This window comes from Leopardus geoffroyi, chromosome B3 (assembly GCF_018350155.1).
Source record: "Leopardus geoffroyi isolate Oge1 chromosome B3, O.geoffroyi_Oge1_pat1.0, whole genome shotgun sequence".
NCBI classification, from domain to species: Eukaryota; Metazoa; Chordata; class Mammalia; order Carnivora; family Felidae; genus Leopardus; species Leopardus geoffroyi.
In genome coordinates, this window is record NC_059337.1 from 80,530,329 (window position 1) to 80,550,785 (window position 20,457).

A 20,457-nucleotide genomic window follows, 5' to 3' on the forward strand; every position below is an offset into this window, starting at 1 on the left:
TCTCATTTTATAGAAGCTAGGGGCAAATAGTAATTTGAAAAAAAATTAGTCTCTACATTTTATTTATTTTTTAAAGTTTTTTTTTTAATGTTTATTTATTTATTTATTTGTGAGAGAGAGAGAGAGAGAGAGAGAGAGAGAGAACGAACAAAGAGAGGAGAGACAGAGAGGGGGAGACACAGAATCGGAAGTAGCTCCAGGCTGGGAGCTGTCAGCACAGAGCGGGACGCAAGGCTAAAACCCTGAATTGTGAGATCTTGACTTGAGCTGGAGTCAGAGGCTTAACTGACTGAGCCACCCAGGCTCCCTATCTCTACATTTTAATCTGTTACTTGTCCTTACCTGGACTTTTTTTTTTTTTTTTTTTTTTTTTTTTACTGAGTTTTTGCTCTCTCTACCTAAACCATTGTGAATTTCAAATTTTATTGTGTACACATTACCTTGAAGGGCTTACATTCTGATTCCTACACTTCAAATCTCATAGATTGGTGATCCAGTAAGTCTGGAGGATGGTGTTGAGGAATCTGTAAATTTAATTGGAAGGTTAGAACATTTGACAAGGGTTTTAAGAGCACTGACTTGATCTCTTCTATCGAGGCATTATACTGGTTAAGGGCATGGAACTGGAGTCAGATTGCCTCAGTTTGAATTCCATCTGTACCATTTTGTAGTTGTATGACCCAAACAAGCTGTATTACCTCTCTGTGCTTCAAATCCCTGAACTGTATAATGGGGATAATAACAATACCTTCCTTGTAGGATTATTGTGAGAGTCAAATGACTCAACACATACAAAAATCTTAGAATAGTGTGTGGCACATAGTAAATGATATATGTATCTCCTATTGAATTACTAAGCATGTACAGACCACATTACACACATTATCTCAATCTTCACAGATAACACTGCAGTATGTACTATTTTCAGAGTCCAGAGTGCTAACCATTACACGATGGAACCCCACAGTATGTACTATTTTCAGATAAAACTAGAGGCTGAGAGGAGTTCAGTTCTCACACAACTACCAAAATATTTGACCAGGTTCAGAATCTAGATTTGGTTAGATTATGCCTCTTTAAAAATATTATCATTATTATTACTTTAAATTTTTTAATGTTTTATTTATTTTTGAGAGAGAGAGAGAGAGAGAGAGAGACAGAGTGTGAGCAGGGGAGGGGCAGAGGAAGAGAGGCTGACATAGAATCTGAAGCAGACTCCAGTTTCTGAGCTGTCAGCACAGATCCCGGTGTAGGGTTCAAACCCAAGGACCATGAGATCATGAGATCCTGACCTGAGCCGAAGTCGGACACTTAACCGACTGAGCCATCCAGGTGCTCCATTATTATTATTATTATTATTATTATTATTATTATTATTGTTTTAAACAATGCTTCCTGCCTTTCTCTGCAGTCTATCCTTCCAAATATTGCTTCTTAAAAATCTCTGATAATGCTTTGTCTACCAAATATAATTCTCAGCTCTTTCTTTCTTTCTTTCTTTCTTTCTTTCTTTCTTTCTTTCTTTCTTTTTTTACAAAGCCCTTGTCAATCTGGTTCCAATCTCTGTTTACAAGCATCAATTTAGTAATATTCTACCACTCTTTTCCAACCTGTGATGTTCTAGTCATACTACTACCATTGCCCAGATCTGTTCTTTATTGTTTTTATGTGTACTTAACATGAACTTTTTATGTTCCTCTAAGATTTTACCCGATGGGTTTCAAATAATTTGGTGGACTTGCCCAGGCAGCGTGCTTCTTCCTCAGTGCAATTTAGTTGTAAACATAGCACTAGACTGAGAGATCTTATCCTCTTTGTCTTTATATCTGCAGTTTCTTGGTTCGGAACAGTGAGTGTCCTTGTACTCTGAAACTGTGTTATGTTCAATGAGTTCTTATTATTTTAACAATTTAATACATTGTGTCACGTCATTGCTGAAGAAGTTTTTAAATGTTTTCTGAGGTGATAGTATGTAATTCTGGGTAGTTTAGTAGAGATTTTAGTGATACCATATGGTTTGTATATTTCACAAGTATGGAAAAGTAAGTATAGAAATTGTAGGCTCAGAAGACATTTCAAGTGGGAAAAAATTAAAAGCAGTATTTGCTGACATTCATGGAACTTCACATGCTTTGTATATATTTTCTCACTTAATCCTTCTAGTCATTTTATTATTTTCCCCCAGGCACCAAAAGATTCAGTTACTTAAAAAAAAAACTTTTTGCATTTAACTTCCTCCTGGTGGAATTTTTTTATTAGTATAAGAATAATATATGTTAAGTGTAATTAGATAATTATAATAGAGATGTAGTACCACTTGTACATACATGAATATTCATTTCTACATTAATTCTAAATTAAGAAAATATTGGGGAGTTAAAAAAACAGCAAAATTTGCCTTTCCTTTTGAGTGTGAATAGCTGTTATTTGACCTCTTTGCCCATTACCTTTTCTTTTAAAAGCTGCCCCATAATATAAGGACATTATTCTAAAGACCATTGGGTAGGGTTTGGTGTAAGAAGCTTATGATCCTAATATAGACTCCCATTCCACAACACCTTCTCCAGCCAAAGTAGTACCAGGTATTTGAATCAGAGCTGAATATCCGATGCAGGCTAGACCACTCATATTTCTTCTTGAATTTTGGAGTTGGGATGGCAAAAACTATTAGAGCCAAGCCAAAAAGGTCTTTATATTGCTGAGATCACAGTGGAATTGTGACTATGAAAAATGTTGCATATGGAACCAATGAACAGTGGGGGAGAGGAACCTGTCTTCCAGAGACTAGTTGTAAAAGTCAGTATAAACGTATAACTTTATTCCTTTTCCTTTTTTTTGTTAAGACTGTATTTTTTTAGAGCAGCTTTAGGTTCATAGTAAAACTGAGGGAAAGATAATATTGATTTCCTGTGTATCCCTTCTCTCCCACCCCATGCATAGCCTTTCCCATTATCTACGTATCCCACTACAATGGTACATTTGTGAAAATTGTTGAACCTACACTGACACGTGATAAGCACTCAAAATTCATAGTTGAAGTTACAGTTCATTCTTGATTTTGTGCATTGTTTGGATTTGGGCAAATGTATAATGACAGGTATCCATCATTATGGTATCATATAGAGTATTTTCACTGTTCTAAAGATATGCTCCTCTGCGTTTTCCCAACCACTGATCTTTTTACTGTCTTCAGAGTTCTGCCTTTTCCAGAATGTCGTATAATTAGAATCATACAGTATGTAGCCTTTTCAGATTGGTTTCTTTCACTTTGTAATATGCATTTAAGTTTTCTCCGTGTCTTTTCATGGCTTGAATCACTGAATAATATTTATCACTGAATAATATTCCATTGTCTGGATGATCCATAATATACCTATCCATTCACTTACTGAAGGACATCTTAGTTGCTTCCAAGGTTTGGCAATGGTAAATAAAGATGCTGTAAACATACATATGAACATTTTGGTGTGGACACAAGTTTTGACCTCTTTTGGGTAAATATCAGGGAGCATCCTTTCATAACTGAGGTAAATCCTACTTAGTTGTGGTATATAATTTTTTAAATACGTTGTTAGATTTGGGGCCCCTGAGTGGCTCAGTCAATTGAGCAACCAATTCTTCACTTGGCTCAGGTCATGATCCCAGAGTTATGGGAGCCTAGCATCAGGCTCCGTTGCTGAGCATGGAACCTGCTTAAGATTCTCTCCTTCCCTCTGCCTCTCTCCCCGGGTTGCACTCTCTCCATCTTTCTCTAAAATAAATACATAAACAAACAAACAGATTTGATTTGCTAATATTTGGTTGAAGATTTTGGTATCTGTGAGAGATGCTGGTCTGTAGTTCTCTGGTCACGTCCTTGGTGTTGGTATGATGAGGGTAATGATGGCATAACACAGTAAGCTAGGAAGCATTCCTTCTGCTTTAATCTTCTGAAGGAAGTTGTAGAGAATTGGTATAGTTTCTTCCTTAAGTGTATGGTAGGATTCACCAGGAAACCCATCTGGGCTTGGTGCTTTCTGTTTTGGATGGTTATTAATTACTGAGTCAGCTTTTCTGATGCAGTCGAGTTTATTTCTCCTTGTGTGAATTTTGGCAAAATGTGTCTTTGAAGGAATTGGCCCTTTTCATCTAGATTATCAAATTTGTGGACATGAGTTCATGGTATTCCTTTGTTATATTTTTACTGTCCATAGAATCTGTAATGGTATCTCTTCTTTAATTTCTGATATTAGTAATTTGTGTCCTTTCTCTTTTTTTTTTTTTTTTTGTCCTGGCTGGAAGGTTACTGACTTTATTGATCTTTCCAAAGAACCAGCTTTGGTTTTATTGATTTTTCTCTATTGATCTTATTTTCAATTTTGATTTCTGCTCTAATTCTTACTACTTTTTTCTTGTTTAATTTGGATTTATTTACTGTTTTTATAGTTTCCTAGGGCAGAAACTTAGATGATTGATTTTAGATCTTTTCTTAAAAAAAAAAATTTTTTTTTTAAGTTTATTTGTTTTTGAGAGAGAGAGAGAGAGAGACAGAGCATGAGCAGGGGAGGGGCAGAGAGAGAGGGAGACAGAATTCCGAAGCAGGCTCCAGGCTCTGAGCTGTCAGCACAAAGCCTGACTTGGGGCCTGAACTCAGAGACCGTGAGATCGTGACCTGAGCTGAAGTCGGATGCCCAAACAACTGAGCCACCCAGGCACCCCAGATCTTTTCTAATATATTCATTTAGTGCTACAAATTTCCCTCTAAGCCTTTCACAGTACCTGTCAAATTTTGATGAATTATGTTTTCATTTTCATTTAGTTCATAATATTTTGTATTTTCTCATGAGATTTCTTCTTTGACCCTTAGGTAATTTAAAAATGTTGTGTAGGGGTGCCTGGGTGGTGCAGTCGGCTGAGCGTCCGACTTCAGCTCAGGTCATGATCTCACGGTCTGTGGGTTGCAGCCGCGTCGGGTTCTTTGCTGACAGCTCAGAGCCTGGAGCCTGCTTTGGATTCTGTGTCTCCTTCTCTCTCTGCTCCTCCCCTGCTCGTGCTCTGTCTCTCTCTCTCTCTGTCAAAAATAAATAAAATTAGGGGCGCCTGGGTGGCTCAGTCGGTTAAGCGGCCGACTTCAGCTCAGGTCATGATCTCACGGTCCGTGAGTTTGAGCCCTGCGTCGGGCTCTGTGCTGACAGCTCAGAGCCTGGAGCCTGTTTCGGATTCTGTGTCTCTCTCTCTCTGACCCTCCCCCATTCATGCTCTGTCTCTCTCTGTCTCAAAAATAAATAAACGTTAAAAAAATTTTTTAAAAATAAATAAATGAACATTAAAAAAAAATTTAAAAATGTGTTGTGTAATCTCCACATATTTTGGGATTTCCCACTATCTTTTTGTTAGTGATTTCTAGTTTAATTCCATTGTGGCCTGAGAACAGACCTTGTATCATTTTGATTTTAAGTTTGTTAAGGACTATTTTATGCCCTAGTATATGTTTATGGTCTTGGTGACTATTCTATGTAAGCTTGAGAACAATCTGCTTTCTGCGGTTCTTGGATAAAGTATTTCATTATATCTAGTTGTTTGATGATGATGTTGAGTTCAATTATCAAATCAAGTTCCTTACTGATTTTCTGCCTACTGGATCTGTCCATTTCTAATAGAGAGGTTTTCAAGTTTCACCTGTTTGTCTTTGCAAGTGTGTTAGTTTTTGCCATTCATAGTTTGCCTCACATAGTTTGACACTGTTAGGTGTGTACGTGGTAAGTATTGTTACGTCTTCTTAGAAAGTTGACCCCTTTATCATTATTTAGTGCTGTATTTATCCCTTATAATTTCCTTACTTTAAAGTCCACTCTGTGTAAAATTAATATAGCTACTCCTGCTTTCTTCTAATTAGTATTAGCATGGTATGTTTTTCTTCATCCATTTATGTTTAATTTATATTTAAAGTGGATTTTTTTTGTAGAAAACATTTTTGGGTCTTATTTTTCAATCCACCATGACAAATCTTTTTTTTTTTTTTAATTTAAATTTTAGTATAGTAACATTCAGTCTTTTAAATTGGTACAATTAGACCATTGACATTCAACATGATTATTGATATAATGTCATCATGTCAACATGATTAACGTCTATCATATTTGTTATTGTTTTCTATTTGTGGCCCTTGTTCTTTTTTCCTGTTTTGTCTCCATTCTTTTTCTGCCTTTTGTGGTTTTAATTGAGCATTTTATATGATTTTTATTTTTTTCTCCTCACTTAGGATATCAGCTATATTTCCTTTTTTTTTTTAACTTTTTTTATTAACTTTTTTTAAAGGTTATTGTGGTTTTTTTTTTTTTTTTTTTTTTTTTTTTAATGTTCATTTATTTTGAGATAGAGTGAGAGCATGCATGCACTCTCACCAGTCAGGGAGGGAGAGAGAGAGGGAGAGAGAGAATCCCAAGCAGGCTCTGTCCTGTCAGCAGAATCCGATGACCAGCCGTGAGATCATGACCTGAGCCAAAATCGAGAGTCAGATGCTTAACTGAATGAGCCATCCAGGTGCCCCTAAACAAGAAAAATTTTTTTAGTGGTTGCCCTAGAAGTTGCATTATATATTTATAACTCATACAGTAATTGTATATGTTGTTGCTATTGTTATTTTGAACATACTGTTGTCTGTTAGATCATTAAGAATAAGAAAAATAAAAGTTTTTATTATTTAATGGTCTTCTTTATGTAGATCCGAATTTCTGGATATTTTCTTCTAAGAACTTGTTTTAACATTTCTTGTAAGGCAGATTTACTGACAAGAAATTCTCTCAGTTTGTGTTTGAGAAGATCTTTACTTGTTCACTTTTGAACAGGTTTGGAGGATAATTTTGCAGTATACAGAATTCTAGATTGGAATTTCTTTTTCCTTATCACTTTAAGTATTTCACTGCTGTCTCTTCTTGCCTACGTGGTTTCTGAGGAGACATGAAATGCGATTCCTTCCTTTGTTCTTCTATAGGTAGGTTGTTCCCCAACCCTCTCCCCCCACTCCCTTTTTCAGGGTTTTTTCTTTAGCTTTGATTTTCTGTAGTTTGATATACCTAGGTATAGGTATTTTGGCATTTATTCTGCTTGGTGTTCTCTGAACTTAGCGGATCTGTGGTTTTATGTTTGACAGTGTGATTTGTCATTAAATTTTTAAAACATTTTTTTAAATTAAATAAGCTTTATGTTCATTGTGGGATTTGCACCCATGACCCCAAGATCAAAAGTGTCATGCTCTGAACCAGCCAGACACCCCTGTCATTAAATCATTTAAAATAGTTCTTCTATTCCTTCCTCTCATTTGATATTCCCAGAATGTGTATGTTATACCTTCTGTATTTGTACCACAGTCCTTGGATTTTTTTTTTTTTTTCCCCAGTGTTTATCCTCTTTGTTCAGTTTTCAAAGTTTCTGTTGAGGTATCTTCAAACTCAGAGATTCTTTCCTCAGCCAGGAGGAAAATCAATCAAAGGAATACTTTATTTCTGTTAAAATGTTTTTGATCCCTAGCATTTCTTTTGGTTCTTTGTTAGGATTTCCACCTCCCTTCTTACATTGCCATCTGTTCTTGTATACTGTGTACTTTATCTATTAGAACCCTTCACATATTAATCATAGTTGTTTCAAATTCCAAATCTGATAATTACAACATTCCTGCCATGTCTGGTTCAGATGCTTGCTCTGTCTTTTCAGATTATGCCTTTGCCACAATGATTTGTAATTTTTTCTCGATACTCATACATGATGTACTAGGTAAAAGTAGTTGCTATAAATAGGCCATTAGTAATGTGGTGGTGAAGTGTGGGTGAAGGGGAAGTGTTCAGTAGTCCTATGATTAGGTCTTAGTTGTTTGACGAGCTTACGTCCCTGGTCTGTAAGCTTAGAAGTATTTCTCAGCTTCTCCCACATATTTCTCAGCTTCTCCCTTATATTGGACAGGATGGCTAGAGTAGGCTGGAGTCAGGTATTTCCCTTCCCCCGGGTCAGTTATGCTCTGATAATATCCTAGCGGGTTAGGCTCTGGTTAACTAGTTTCGCCTGAGGGCAGGCCTTAATTAAGAAGAACTGAATGCTTTGGCCTATTTCAAAATGGTACCTCTTCCCCTCTTCCTGCCAGAATGACAAGATTTTTCTCTTATATTTACTGTGGGATCCTGGTCGATATCTTGGTTGAGTTCCTGGTGGTAAATCTCCACAATATTGTGAGAAGTCCCCATAATTGCCCCCCCCGAAGTTTTTAACTCTGAAAATTGTGCACGTTGAGCTCTAGCCATTAGTTAGCTACAGTTCAGATTTTCTTACCCCAGCACTGATCCCACAGTGGTTTCAGCTGGTAAATCTCTGCTAAACTAAGCTGTGACTCCCTGTACCCACATGTCTCCATTCTTTTTTTTTTTTTTTTTTTTGTTAATTTTTTCAACGTTTATTTATTTTTGGGACAGAGAGAGACAGAGCATGAACGGGGGAGGGGCAGAGAGAGAGGGAGACACAGAATCGGAAACAGGCTCCAGGCTCTGAGCCATCAGCCCAGAGCCCGACGCGGGGCTCGAACTCACGGACCACGAGATCGTGACCTGGCTGAAGTCGGACGCTTAACCGACTGCGCCACCCAGGCGCCCCACACATGTCTCCATTCTTGAGGGCAGTGGTTTTGTCTGGTGTCCCTCCCTCTTACTGATCCAAAAAATGTTGATTTTTCAGTTTTTTCAGCTCTTGTTAGGATGGGGTGGGGACTTACAAGCTGCTTACGTGCTGCTTTTCTTTTTAATTCAAGCAAATATATTTTTTAATGAAGGTATTAACTATATATCTTTCTGGTAATAGAATTTGTATAGAATAAAATTCACCCATTTTATTTCTTTGTTTATTATTATTATTTAATTTACATCCAAGTTAGTATATAGTGCAATAATGATTTCAAGAGTAGATTCCAGTGATTCATCTCCAACACATAACACCCAGTGCTCATCTCAACAAGTGTCTTCCTTAATGCCCCTTGCCCATTTAGCCCATCTCCCCCCAACCCTTCCAACAATCTGTTCATTCTCTGTATTTAAGAGTCTCTTATGTTTTGTCCCCCTCTCTGTTTTTATATTATTTTTGCTCCCCTTCCCTATGTTCATCTGTTTTGTATCTTAAATTCCACATGTGAGTGAAGTCATATGATACTTGTCTTTCTCTAATTTCACTTAGCATAATACCCTCTAGTCCCACCCACATTGTTGCGAATGGCAAGATTTCATTCTTTCTGATTGCCAAGTAATACTCCATTGTGTATATATATACTACATCTTCTTTATCCATTCATCTGTCAATGGACATTTGGGCTTTTTCCATACTTTGGCTATTGTCAGTAGCGCTGCTATAAACATTGGGGTGTGTGCGCCCCTTGAAAACAGCACGTCTGTATCCCTTGGATAAATACCTAGCAGTGCAGTTGCTGGATCATAGGGTAGTTCTATTTTTAACTTTTGAGGAACCTCCATGCTGTTTTCCAGAGTGGTTGCACCAGTTTGCATTCCCACTAGCAGTGCAAAAAGTTTCTTCTTTCTTCGTATTCTCACCAACATCTGTTGTTGCCTGAGGTGTTGATTTTAGTCATTCTGACTGGTGTGAGGTGGTATGCAGTTTCGTTTTAATAAATGTACTTCATTATATGAACGTACCACAATTTATCTCATCCATTGTCTGTTGGTGGACAATTAGGTTACAGGTTTTGACTATAAAACTAAGAAAATTTTTTAGCTACTGTGGATATTTGTGTATAATGCAGCAAATGATAGGTTGCACATTTAGCTTTTAATTGAAATAAAATTCAGTTTTATAAAATTAGCCGTTTTAACCATTCATTGACATTTAGTACATTCACAGTGTTGTACAACCATCACCATTACCTCCATCTAGTTTCAAAACATTTTTATCACCCGTAAGGGGAAACTGATAGCCATTAGGCAGTAATTCTGTATATTCTATTCCCCCAGTTCATGGAAACAACAAATTTGCTTTCTGTCTCTATGGATTTACCTATTCTGGATATTTCATATAAATGGGATTATATATTATGTGACCTTTTGTGTCTAGCCTCTTTCACTTAGCTTGGTTCTAAGGTTCATCCAGGTTGTAGCATATATCAATGCTTCTTTCTTTTTTAGAGCTAAATATTCTATACTATGGATGGACCACATTTTGTATAACATCATTTTAATGGACAAATGAGTCATTTCTATTTTTTAGCTATTGTGAATAGTACTGTTATGAACATATTCAAGTACACGAACCAGTACAAGTTTTTGTTTGAAAATGTTATCAATTCTTTTGGATAAGTCCTTAGTGTAATTGTTGGGTGATATGGTAGTTCTACATGTGATTTGTCGAGCAACTGCCAAACTTCTTTCCACAGTAGCTGTTCCAGTTTGCATTCCCATTAGCCCCACATGAAGTTTCCAATTTCTCTGTATTCTTGTTTTTTTAATTGTAATCATTTAAGTGGACATTAAGTGGTATCTCATTGTTGTTTTAATTTGAATATTCTAATGACTAATGATGAGCATCTGTTCATGTGCTTGTTGACCATTTAAATATTTTCTTTGGAGAAATGTCCGTTCAGACCGCTTGGCCTGTTTTTAAATTTTGTTGCTTTTGTTGTTGAGTTCTAAGAGTTTCTTATATATTCTGGATACTTGCTCTTTATCAGGTATATGATTTCCAAATATTTTCCCCCATTTTGAAGATTGTCTTTTTCTCTTGATTGTGTAGTCCAAATTAATTTTTGTTGATTTGTTTCTTTTTCTTTTTTTTTATTGGCTTGTGGTTTTGGTGCCCTGTGTAAGAAACCATTGCCAAATCCAAGGTCATTAATTATCCTTTAAGATTTTTATAGTTTTTGCTCTTTCGTATTAAGTCTTTTATCCACTTTGAGTTTTGTTTTTTTGTTTTTAATTTTTTTTTTAATATTTATTTCTTTTTGAGAGAGAGAGACACACAGAGAATGAACAGATAAGGGGCAGAGACAAAGGGAGACACAGAATCCGAAGCAGGCTCCAGGCTCTGAGCCATCAGCACAGAGCCCTACGCAGGGCTCAAACTCAGGAGCCGTGAGACCATGACCCGAGCTAAGGTTGGATGCTTAATTGACTGAGCCACCCAGGCACCCCTGAATTAATTTTTGTATATAGTGCAAGTTAGGGAGCCAACTTCATTGCTTTGCATGTGGCTACCGAGTTGTCCCAGAATTATTTGTTGAACAGATTGTTCTTTCCCTATTGAATAGTCATGGCACACTTGTTAAAAATTAATTGATCATAGATGTGTGACTTTATTTCTGGACTCTTCGATTTAATCTATATGTTTATCCTTATGCCAGTATTACCCTGTTTCAATTACTACAGCTTTGTGGTAAGTTTCCAAATTGGAAAGTATGAATCGTTCACCTTTTCTTTTTTGGTTTTGACTATTCAGGGTCCCTTGCAATTCAAATGATTAGGATCAGGTTTTCCATTTCTACAAACAAGAATATCGGATTTTAATAGGGGTCGCATCAAAACTGTAGATAGATTGCTTTGGAGAGCATTGCCATGTTAACAATATTAAATCTTACAAACATGAACACAGTGTCTTGTCCTCTATTTGGACTCTTTAATTTCTTTTAGCAATGCTTAGTGACTTCTAGTGCACAGAGCTTGCACTCATTGGTTACATTTATTTCTGAGTAGTTGGTTCTTTTTGATGCTATTATAAAGGGAATTCATTTCTTATTTCCTTTATGAATTGTTCTTTGCTATTGTATAGAAATACAACTGATTTTTACATGTTCATTTGCATCCTGCAACATTGCAGAATTAGATAACGTTTTTTTGTGAATTCATTGTGATATCTGCATGTAAGATTATGTCTTCTGCAAATAGAGCTACCTCTTGCTTTAATGTGGATGCCTTTTATTTCTTTTCTTACCAAATTATTCTGGTTGGAATGTCCAGTACAGTTTTGAATAGAAGTGGTGAGAGTGGCATCGTTCTGCTCCAGATCCTTTGTGAAAAGCTTTCAGTCTTTCACCATTGAATATGATATTGGCTGTAGGTTTTCCACAGATGCCTTTTCATGCTGAGGAAGTTTTCTATTCCTAGATTGATGAGAGTTTTTATCATGAAAAATGAGTGAGTTTTGTTAAATGCTTTTCCTACATCAGTCAAGATGATCATGTGACCTTTTTCTCTTATTTTGTTAATGTGGTGTATTACATTAATTTTCCCTATGTTGAACTACCCTTGCATTACTGGGATAAATCCCACTTTGTCGTGGTATATAATTCTCTTAACAAGGATTCAGTGTGCTAGCTTTTTGTTGAGTAGTAATGTGTTTAGCATTGGTATCAAGGTAATCCTGGCTTCATAGATTGAATTAGAGAGTGTTCCCTCTTTTTTTTTTTTTTTTTTTTTTTTTGGATGGTTTTGAGAAGCTTTGCCAGATTTTCTTTAAATATTTGATAGAATTCACCAGTGAAGTTATAGGCTTGGACTTTGTTGGAAGAGTCTTAGTTACTGATTTCAATCTCTTGATATAGGTCTGTGAAATTTTCTATTTCTGCTTGAGTCTGATTTGTAAGATTATATAATTTGTTTAACCTAGTTAATTATCTAAATGGTTGGCATACAGTTCACATAATCCTTTTTATTTCTGTAAGATCTGTGGCATGTCTCCTTTTTGTTTCTGATTTTAGTAATTTGAGTCTTTCCCCCCACACCTTGGTAAGTCTGACTAAAGGTTTGTTATGAAGAAGCAACTTGTAATTTTATTCTGTTTTTCTATTTTTTATATTTAATCTTTTTGAATTACTTCCTTTTATCTTCCATTTCAGTTTGCTGTTCTTTTTTAGGCCCTTCAGGTATAAAGTTATGATACTATTTTGAGGTCTTTAAATTTTTAATGTCTGTATTTATAGTTGTAAATTTTCCACTTATTACTTTTTGCTATATGCTTTAGGTTTTAGCGTATTTTGTTTTCGTTTATATCTTTTCTAATTCCCTTGTGATTTCCTGTCTTTTGCTTGTTTAAGATGTGTTGCTTAATCTCCACATTTTTGTGTTTTTTTCCAGCTTTTCTTCTTTGATGTGTTTGTTGGCCTTATATTTCTGCTAAAGTATGTGTTCAACTCCCAAGCTTGTTTTATAAGGCCAACATTACCCTGACACCAAAGCCAGATCAGGACACTACAAGAAAAGAACTACAGGTCAATATTCCTGATGAGTGTAGATGAAAAAATTCTCCGAAAGATACTATCAAACCAAAGTCAGTAGCACATTAAAAGGATCATACTACCACATGATTTAGTAATTCCACATCTGGATACTTATCCGAAGAAAATGAAAACACGTGATTCAAAAAGATATCTGCATCTCTGTTTATTGCATTATTTAAAAGATGTGAAAGCAACCTAACTTTCTCTCTACAAATCAATAGGTAGAGAAGATATTGTGTGTTTATATACACATTGGAATGCTTAACCATAAAAAATAATGAAATCTTGCTATTTGTGACAACATAGATGGATATAGAGGGTATCATGCTAAGTGAACTAAGACTGAGAAAGACAAATACCATATGATTTCACTTATGTGTAGAATTCCAAAAAACAAAACAAATAAAACTAAAAAACCAGAAACAGACTCATAAATACAAAGAACAAGCTGATGGTAGCTAGAGCAGAAGGGGTGTGGGAGGGAATGGGCAAAATAGGTGAAGAGGATTGAGATACAAACTTAGAACTGTCAAATAAATAAGTCGGGATGAGAAGTACAGCATAGGGAATATACTTAATATTGTAACAACTTTGTATGGTGAGAGATGCTAACTAGACTTATTGTGATGAGCATTTTGTAATGTGAATGTTGAATCACTATGCTGTACATGTGAAACTAATGCAATACTGTATGTCAACTGTACATTAATTTAAAAAAATGATTCTACATCACGATCAAGTGGAATACATTCCCAGATACAAAGATGGTTCTATCTATGAAAATCAATCAGTGTGACACATCAAATTAATAGAATGAGAAGTAAACATCAAATGGTCATACCAATAGATGTAGAAAAAGCATTTAGGAAAATTCAGCATCCTTTTACGATAAAAATTCCCAACAAATTGGGTACAGAAGGAACATACCTCAACATAAAAGGTCAAACATAACAAGCCCACAGCTAACACCATACTCTGTGGTGAAAAGTTGAGAGCTTTTCCTCTGGGATCAGGAATAAAACAAAGGTGCCCATTATCACCATTCCTATGTAACATAGCTGGAATTCCTAGCCCAAGCAGTTAGGCAAGGGAAAGAAATAAAAGACATCCAAATTGGAAAGTAAATAGTAAAATTGCCTATTTGCAAGATGACACGATCTTCTATTTTGAAAATCTTAAAAATCTTACCAAAAAACTTTTAGAATAGTTATCCACCTGGAATTAAGAGGGAATTTGGCTTACTTTATTCTATTAATTACCTATTACTATACAATAAATCACCTCAAAACATGGTGACTTAGGACAGCAAACCTTATCTGACAGTTTCTGTGGGTCAGAAATTTGAGAGCAGCTTAGCTGTGTGGTTCTAACTTAGGGTTTCCTGTGACGTTGCTCTCAGATTGTTAGCTAGTCTTCAGTCATATGAAGACTTAATTGAGGCTGGAGAATTTGCTTCTTTTTTTTTTTAATTTTTTTTTTTAAATCTTTATTTATTATTGAGAGACAGAGACAGACCATGAGCAGGAGAGGGGCAGAGAGAGAGGTAGTCACAGAATCCGAAGCAGGCTCCAGGCTCTGAGCCTTCAGCACAGAGCCTGCCACGGGGCTCGAACTCATGAACCAGAGGCGAGATCATGACCTGAGCCGAAGTCGGATGCTTAACCAACTGAGCCACCCGGGCGCCCCTGGAGAATTTGCTTCTAAAATGGCTCACTCAGCATGGCTGTGGATAAATGCCTTATTTCCTTGCCAAGTGGGCCTTTTGTAAGGAGCATCTTCAAGTCCTTATGACTTGGCAGCTAGCTTCCTCCAGCACAGGTGATCCATGATAGAGAATAAGGGGTGAGTCACAATGCCTTTTATGACCTAGTAGTCATAATATGACCTAATATGACCTAATAGTCATACATTGCCATTTCTTCCAGGCGTCTTGGTAGAAGCAAGTTACTAAGTATGGCCACAGTAAAGGAAAGGGAGGGAAATCAGGCTGTAACTTTTGAAGGGAGGAGTATCAAAATGTGAATATCCCTGACTGGCCAAGTAGAGGTAAGCAGTAGAAGAGACTCAGAATACTTCTTGACAGTGGTTTCTTGGAACTCTTCATTAAATTGTTGATGTCTCAAGGAAGGAGAGAATTGTTTGATATTATTTTGAAGACTAAGTTTGTTAAGACTTGGGCTGTTATTGAGACATATTTACATATCATTGTTTTCCTCCTCCCATTTAGGAAGTCTCAAAGTTCATGCACTGGAAGGAAAACAAATGATAATATCAATCAAAAATATGTGAATAGTCCTCCCCCTTCCCCCCCCCCCCCCCCCCGAAGTTTTGTTTTGGAGACTGTTTGAAATAAAGCAGTCATCAATCAGGAATCAGCAAAAATTTTAATTTCAGGTACTGGGGATTAGAAAGAAGGCTAATGTCAACTGGTCAAAAGTATGAAATAAGTGCTGTCTTTAGAACATCCAATTCGGGGGTAGCTTTTAATTTTGATACAATTTTAAACTTACAGAAAAGTTACAGGAATATATACAGAATTCCTGAAAAACAGCCTTTTTTCAGATTCAGCAGTTGTTTTTTTTGTGACATTTGCCTTGTTAATTTTTCTCCTAAAACCTAAAAATCAGCCTAAAACCTCCAGGCATAAAACTGTAGTGTGATACAGTTAGGGTTTATTAACTCATTGTAGTGAGAGAGATTGAAGATCAGAGGAACCATTGACTTCTCACTGTAGGGTAAAACAGATTTATTAAAGGATTTTGAAGAAGAGTGGCATCTAGGTGACATTTAAATAAAGTAGTGTTCTGATAGTGTTAAAGCAAAGCCACAGCCAAGCTGTATGTAAAGGAGTCAGCATCAGATCTGGACTGCACAGTGGACTTACGGTGTTGTTTCCTTGAAAACTACAAAATTAAGAGAAAGGAGGAAAGTTGTGTTTGGTACCTTTGTTGGCAATTGAGATTTTTTTCTCTGTATCAGTTATTTACTTAGATCCTCTTTGCGAAAGTTTTCTTATGTCCTTTTCTAGTCGTTTCCCTGTCTGAGAGACAAGCACTGTTCTGGTATTTTTCATGGTGGATTAATTTTGTCAGCTCAGAGCTTCATATGAATGGAATAATGTAGGTATGAATGGTATGTAGTTTCTTTCACTCAGCACAATATCTGTAAGTTTCATCTGTTTTGTTGCATCTTGCAACACTTCTTACCTTTTTATTGCTATGTAGTATTGCATTTCATCAACAAACTGCAATTTGTTTATCCATTTTCTTAGTAATGGACAGGTGGGTTTCCAGCTTTGGAGCAGGAAGAAGGCTGCTATGAACATTCGTGCATAAGGTTTCTGTCTATATATGTTTTTATTTCTCTTGGATAGATAAATAGATGTGAAATTCCTGCATCAAAGGCTAGTGTCTGGGTATATGTTTAAGAAAGTGCAAAAACTTTTCAGAATGAAAAGTTCCTTTGTACATTTCCACCAACAATTTATGTGAATTTCTGAGTTGATTTATATCCTTTCCAGTGTTTGGTGTTGATAGTCTTTCTAATCTTAGCCATTATTATGGGTATGAAGTGGTCTGTCATAGTGGTTTTAAATTTTTTTTAGGATTTTGTTTTTAGGTAATATCTACATCCAATGTGGGGCTCTTACAACCCTGAGATCAAGAGTTGCATGCTCTACAACCCTGAGATCAAGAGTTGCATGGGGCGCCTGGGTGGCGCAGTCGGTTAAGCGTCCGACTTCAGCCAGGTCACGATCTCGCGGTCCGTGAGTTCGAGCCCCGCGTCGGGCTCTGGGCTGATGGCTCAGAGCCTGGAGCCTGTTTCCGATTCTGTGTCTCCCTCTCTCTCTGCCCCTCCCCCGTTCATGCTCTGTCTCTCTCTGTCCCAAAAATAAATAAACGTTGAAAAAAAAAAAAATTAAAAAAAAAAAAAGTTGCATGCTTTACAGACTGAGCCAGCCAGGCACCCTGTTTTTAATCTTTATTAACCTAATTACAAATGATGTTGAACATCTTTTCATGTTTATTGACCATTCATATATCTTCCTTCAGGAAGTGTCCATTTATGTCTTTTGCCCATTTTTTCAAATTGGATTATTTTCTTTATATTTGTTGAGTTGTAGTTCTTTATGTATTCTACGTGTAAGTCTTTGTCAGACACAACTTTTACAAATACTTCCTCCTCATCTGTGGCATGCATATTTACTTTCTTAATTGTATCTTTTGATGAGTGAAAGCTTTTAATTTTGATGAAGCATAATTTGTTTCTTTTCTTAAACGTTTACTTATTTATTTTAAGAGACAGGGAAAGAGAGCAGGGGAGGGCAGAGAGAGAGGGGGTGAAGAGAATCCCAAGCAGGCTTCGCACTGTCAGCACAGAGCCTGATGTGGGGCTCGAACTTATGAACCATGAGATCATGACCTGAGCCAAGATCAAGAGTCAGATGCTTAACCAACTGAGCCACCAAGCACTCCATAATTACTACTTTTTTTGTTAAATTTTTTTGGTTGTAGCTTGTAAAGTTAGTTCTATGATCTACTTGAAATTAATATTTCTGTGGTGCGAAGTATGGATCAACTTTCATTTGTTCATTTATTTTCCATATGGATATTTAGTTTTTCCAGCACCATTTTTTGAAAAGACTTTTCGCCATTGATTGCTTTGTTACCTTTGTTGAAAATTGAATGACTGGAAAAATATCTATTTCTGGGCTTTTTAGTTTTGTTCCATAGGTCTGTATGGAATAGTGTGTGTGTATTAAATTTTTTTTATCTTCTTACTCATTTTTGAGACAGAAAGCACAAGCTGGGGAAGGTAAGAGAAAGAGGGAGACAGGAACCGAAGCAGGCTCCACGCTGACAGCAGAGAGCCTGATGCCAGGCTCAAACCCATGAGTTACGAAATCATGACCTGAGCTGAAGTTGGATGCCCAGCTGACTGAGCCACCCTGGCACCCATGGAATAGTATATATTACTACACTTTAAAAAACTACATAAAGTGCTTATTAGATATTGGCATATGTAGGGAAAAGTTTTTACTATACATGTTTTGGTAGCATTAAAAACATTTTTTAATGTTTATTTTTGAGAAAGAGAGAGAGTGTGAGCAGGGGAGGGGCAGAGAGAAAGGGAGGGGCAGAGAGAAAGGGAGAGACAGAATCTGAACCAGGCCCCAGGCTCTGAGCTGTCAGCACAGAGCCCAGCAATGGGGCTCAAACCCATGAACTATGAGATCATGATCTGAGCTGAAGTCAGATGCTTAACTGACTAAGCCACCCAAGTGGTCTGGGTGACTACCCAGCCACCCTGATAGCATTTTAAAAAATGTTTATTTATTTTGGGAGATTGAGGAGAGTGTGTACCACATGTGTGAGCAGGGGAGGGGCAAAGGAAGAGGGAGAGATAGAATCTTAACCAAGGTCCACGCCCAGCACAGAGCCCAACACAGATCATGACCTGAGCCAAAATCAGAGCTGGATGCTTAACAGACTGAGCTACCCAGGAATTCCAGGAGATCTTTCTTAAGATCAGTTTATAGCCAATCACTGTTGGAGGCTTTTCAGCATGGTTCTGTACATACTTCTATGATACTTTTTTATGTCTTGTGATACTGATGTTCACTTTTAATTCTTATATTTATTTGTAAGTGTGAGAAAATTCTTGTTTAGTGCCGAGTTCTGAGACTAGTAATTAACCAAAAAGTTCAGATACCTTTTTTTTTTTTTAAAGGTAACATAGTTATCTTTAAGTGTGTTATAAAGATCTAGGTAGAACTTCCATCACACTGTCCATCAAGAGATGCTCTGGGTCTTTGTAGTGGGAAAGGGAAAAGGAGGAGAAGATGTAGCCACTTAGAAAGCTTAGTCTAGAACCTTGCCCATCATATCAGTATCAAATATGTATCAGTTGCTTTCAAATATTTATTAGCACTGTGCTGAATGTTGTGGGAATTTTACCCTCAGGGCATTTGCCAGTATAGCTGAAGAATTAAAAAAAAAATTGAAGTAAACATAATACAGAGTAATATGTGATTAATATTTGCATTAAGGTCATTGAGAGAATTTAAAATATCTTTATTATAGGTGTCTGTATTGTGGACCTCAGTCATTATTCTGAATTACAATAAATCTAAAAGTAAAAAATAGATTCAGTTTACCCACAGAGGGTAGAGGGTAAGGAATTATAAACTGTAGAGAGTGACTCTCAAATGTAAACCTGTGGTGCTGGATACTGACTAAACATCATTTATAAATTAAAATTTTTATGTTTATTCTAACTGAACTGTTATGTGTTTATGGACTTTTCTGCAATAGATTCTTATGTATGAATGGATTTATGATAAACAGAATTCATCATCAGAGGTTGAATTATAAAGAAGTCCTAATAAAAGAGGCATTTTATCTTCCTATTGTATTTCATTAGTTTTAAGATGAACCCCTACCCCCATGCACCTTTTAACATGTTTTAAAATTAGGTTATGGTCCTCTTTCAGTTTTGGCCACTGGGGCAGTCTGCAGTCATTGCATGAACATGTATAAACATCAAAAGCATTGGGACACCTGGGTGGCTCAGTCAGTTAAGGGTCTGACTCTTGGTTTCTGCTCAGGTCATGATCTTACAGTTCATAGGATTGAGACCTGCATCGGGCTCTATGCTGCCAGCTCGGAGCCTTCTTGGGATTCTCTCTCCCCCTCTCTTTCTACCCCTACCCCATGTTCCTCTCTCACAAAATAAATAAACAATAAAAAGAAGTGTTGGGGTGCCTGGGTGGTTCAGTCAGTTAAGCGTCCGACTTTGGCTTAGGTCATGATCTCACGGCTCATGAGTTCAAGCCCCGTATCTGGCTAGGTGCTGACAGCTCAGAATCTGGAGCCTGCTTTGGATCCTGTGTCTCCCTCTCTTTCTGCCCCTCCCTTGCTCATGCTCTGTCTTTCTCTTTGTCAAAAATAAATAAACATTAAAAAAATAATTTAAAAAAAAGTATTGTCATATGCGTATAGAGTATGATCTGTGCCTCTAAAAAAGAAAAAGCCTGAAAAACACTAAAATACTCCTTTAACATTGCATTAATGGTGTGGAGAGGAGATGGGAAAGGTAGGCTGGACCTACTTAATTGGCAAAGCTTGCTCAATGTGGGGCTCTTTTGTTTTATAGATTCTTTTAAGAAATACCAAATTGATAGCACAGATGGTTTTGTAAGGAAGAACCAGGAAATAATGAAG

The 20,457-nt window shown here is 36.7% G+C and overlaps 1 protein-coding gene across 6 annotated transcripts in view; it reads left to right on the forward strand.

Annotated features, from left to right (window-relative positions):
• Nucleotides 1-20,457, forward strand: part of G2E3 (G2/M-phase specific E3 ubiquitin protein ligase) — a 68,949-nt gene that overhangs the window by 1,546 nt on the left and 46,946 nt on the right. Inside the window, exon 1 of one of the 6 annotated variants that reach the window (XM_045450593.1) lies at nt 15,091-15,280. The exons of the other annotated variants lie outside the window; for them this stretch is intronic. The gene's annotated coding sequence lies outside the window, so the exon portion shown is untranslated. Of the gene's footprint in view, nt 1-15,090; nt 15,281-20,457 lie in introns of those variants that run through there. 6 annotated transcript variants of the gene reach the window in all.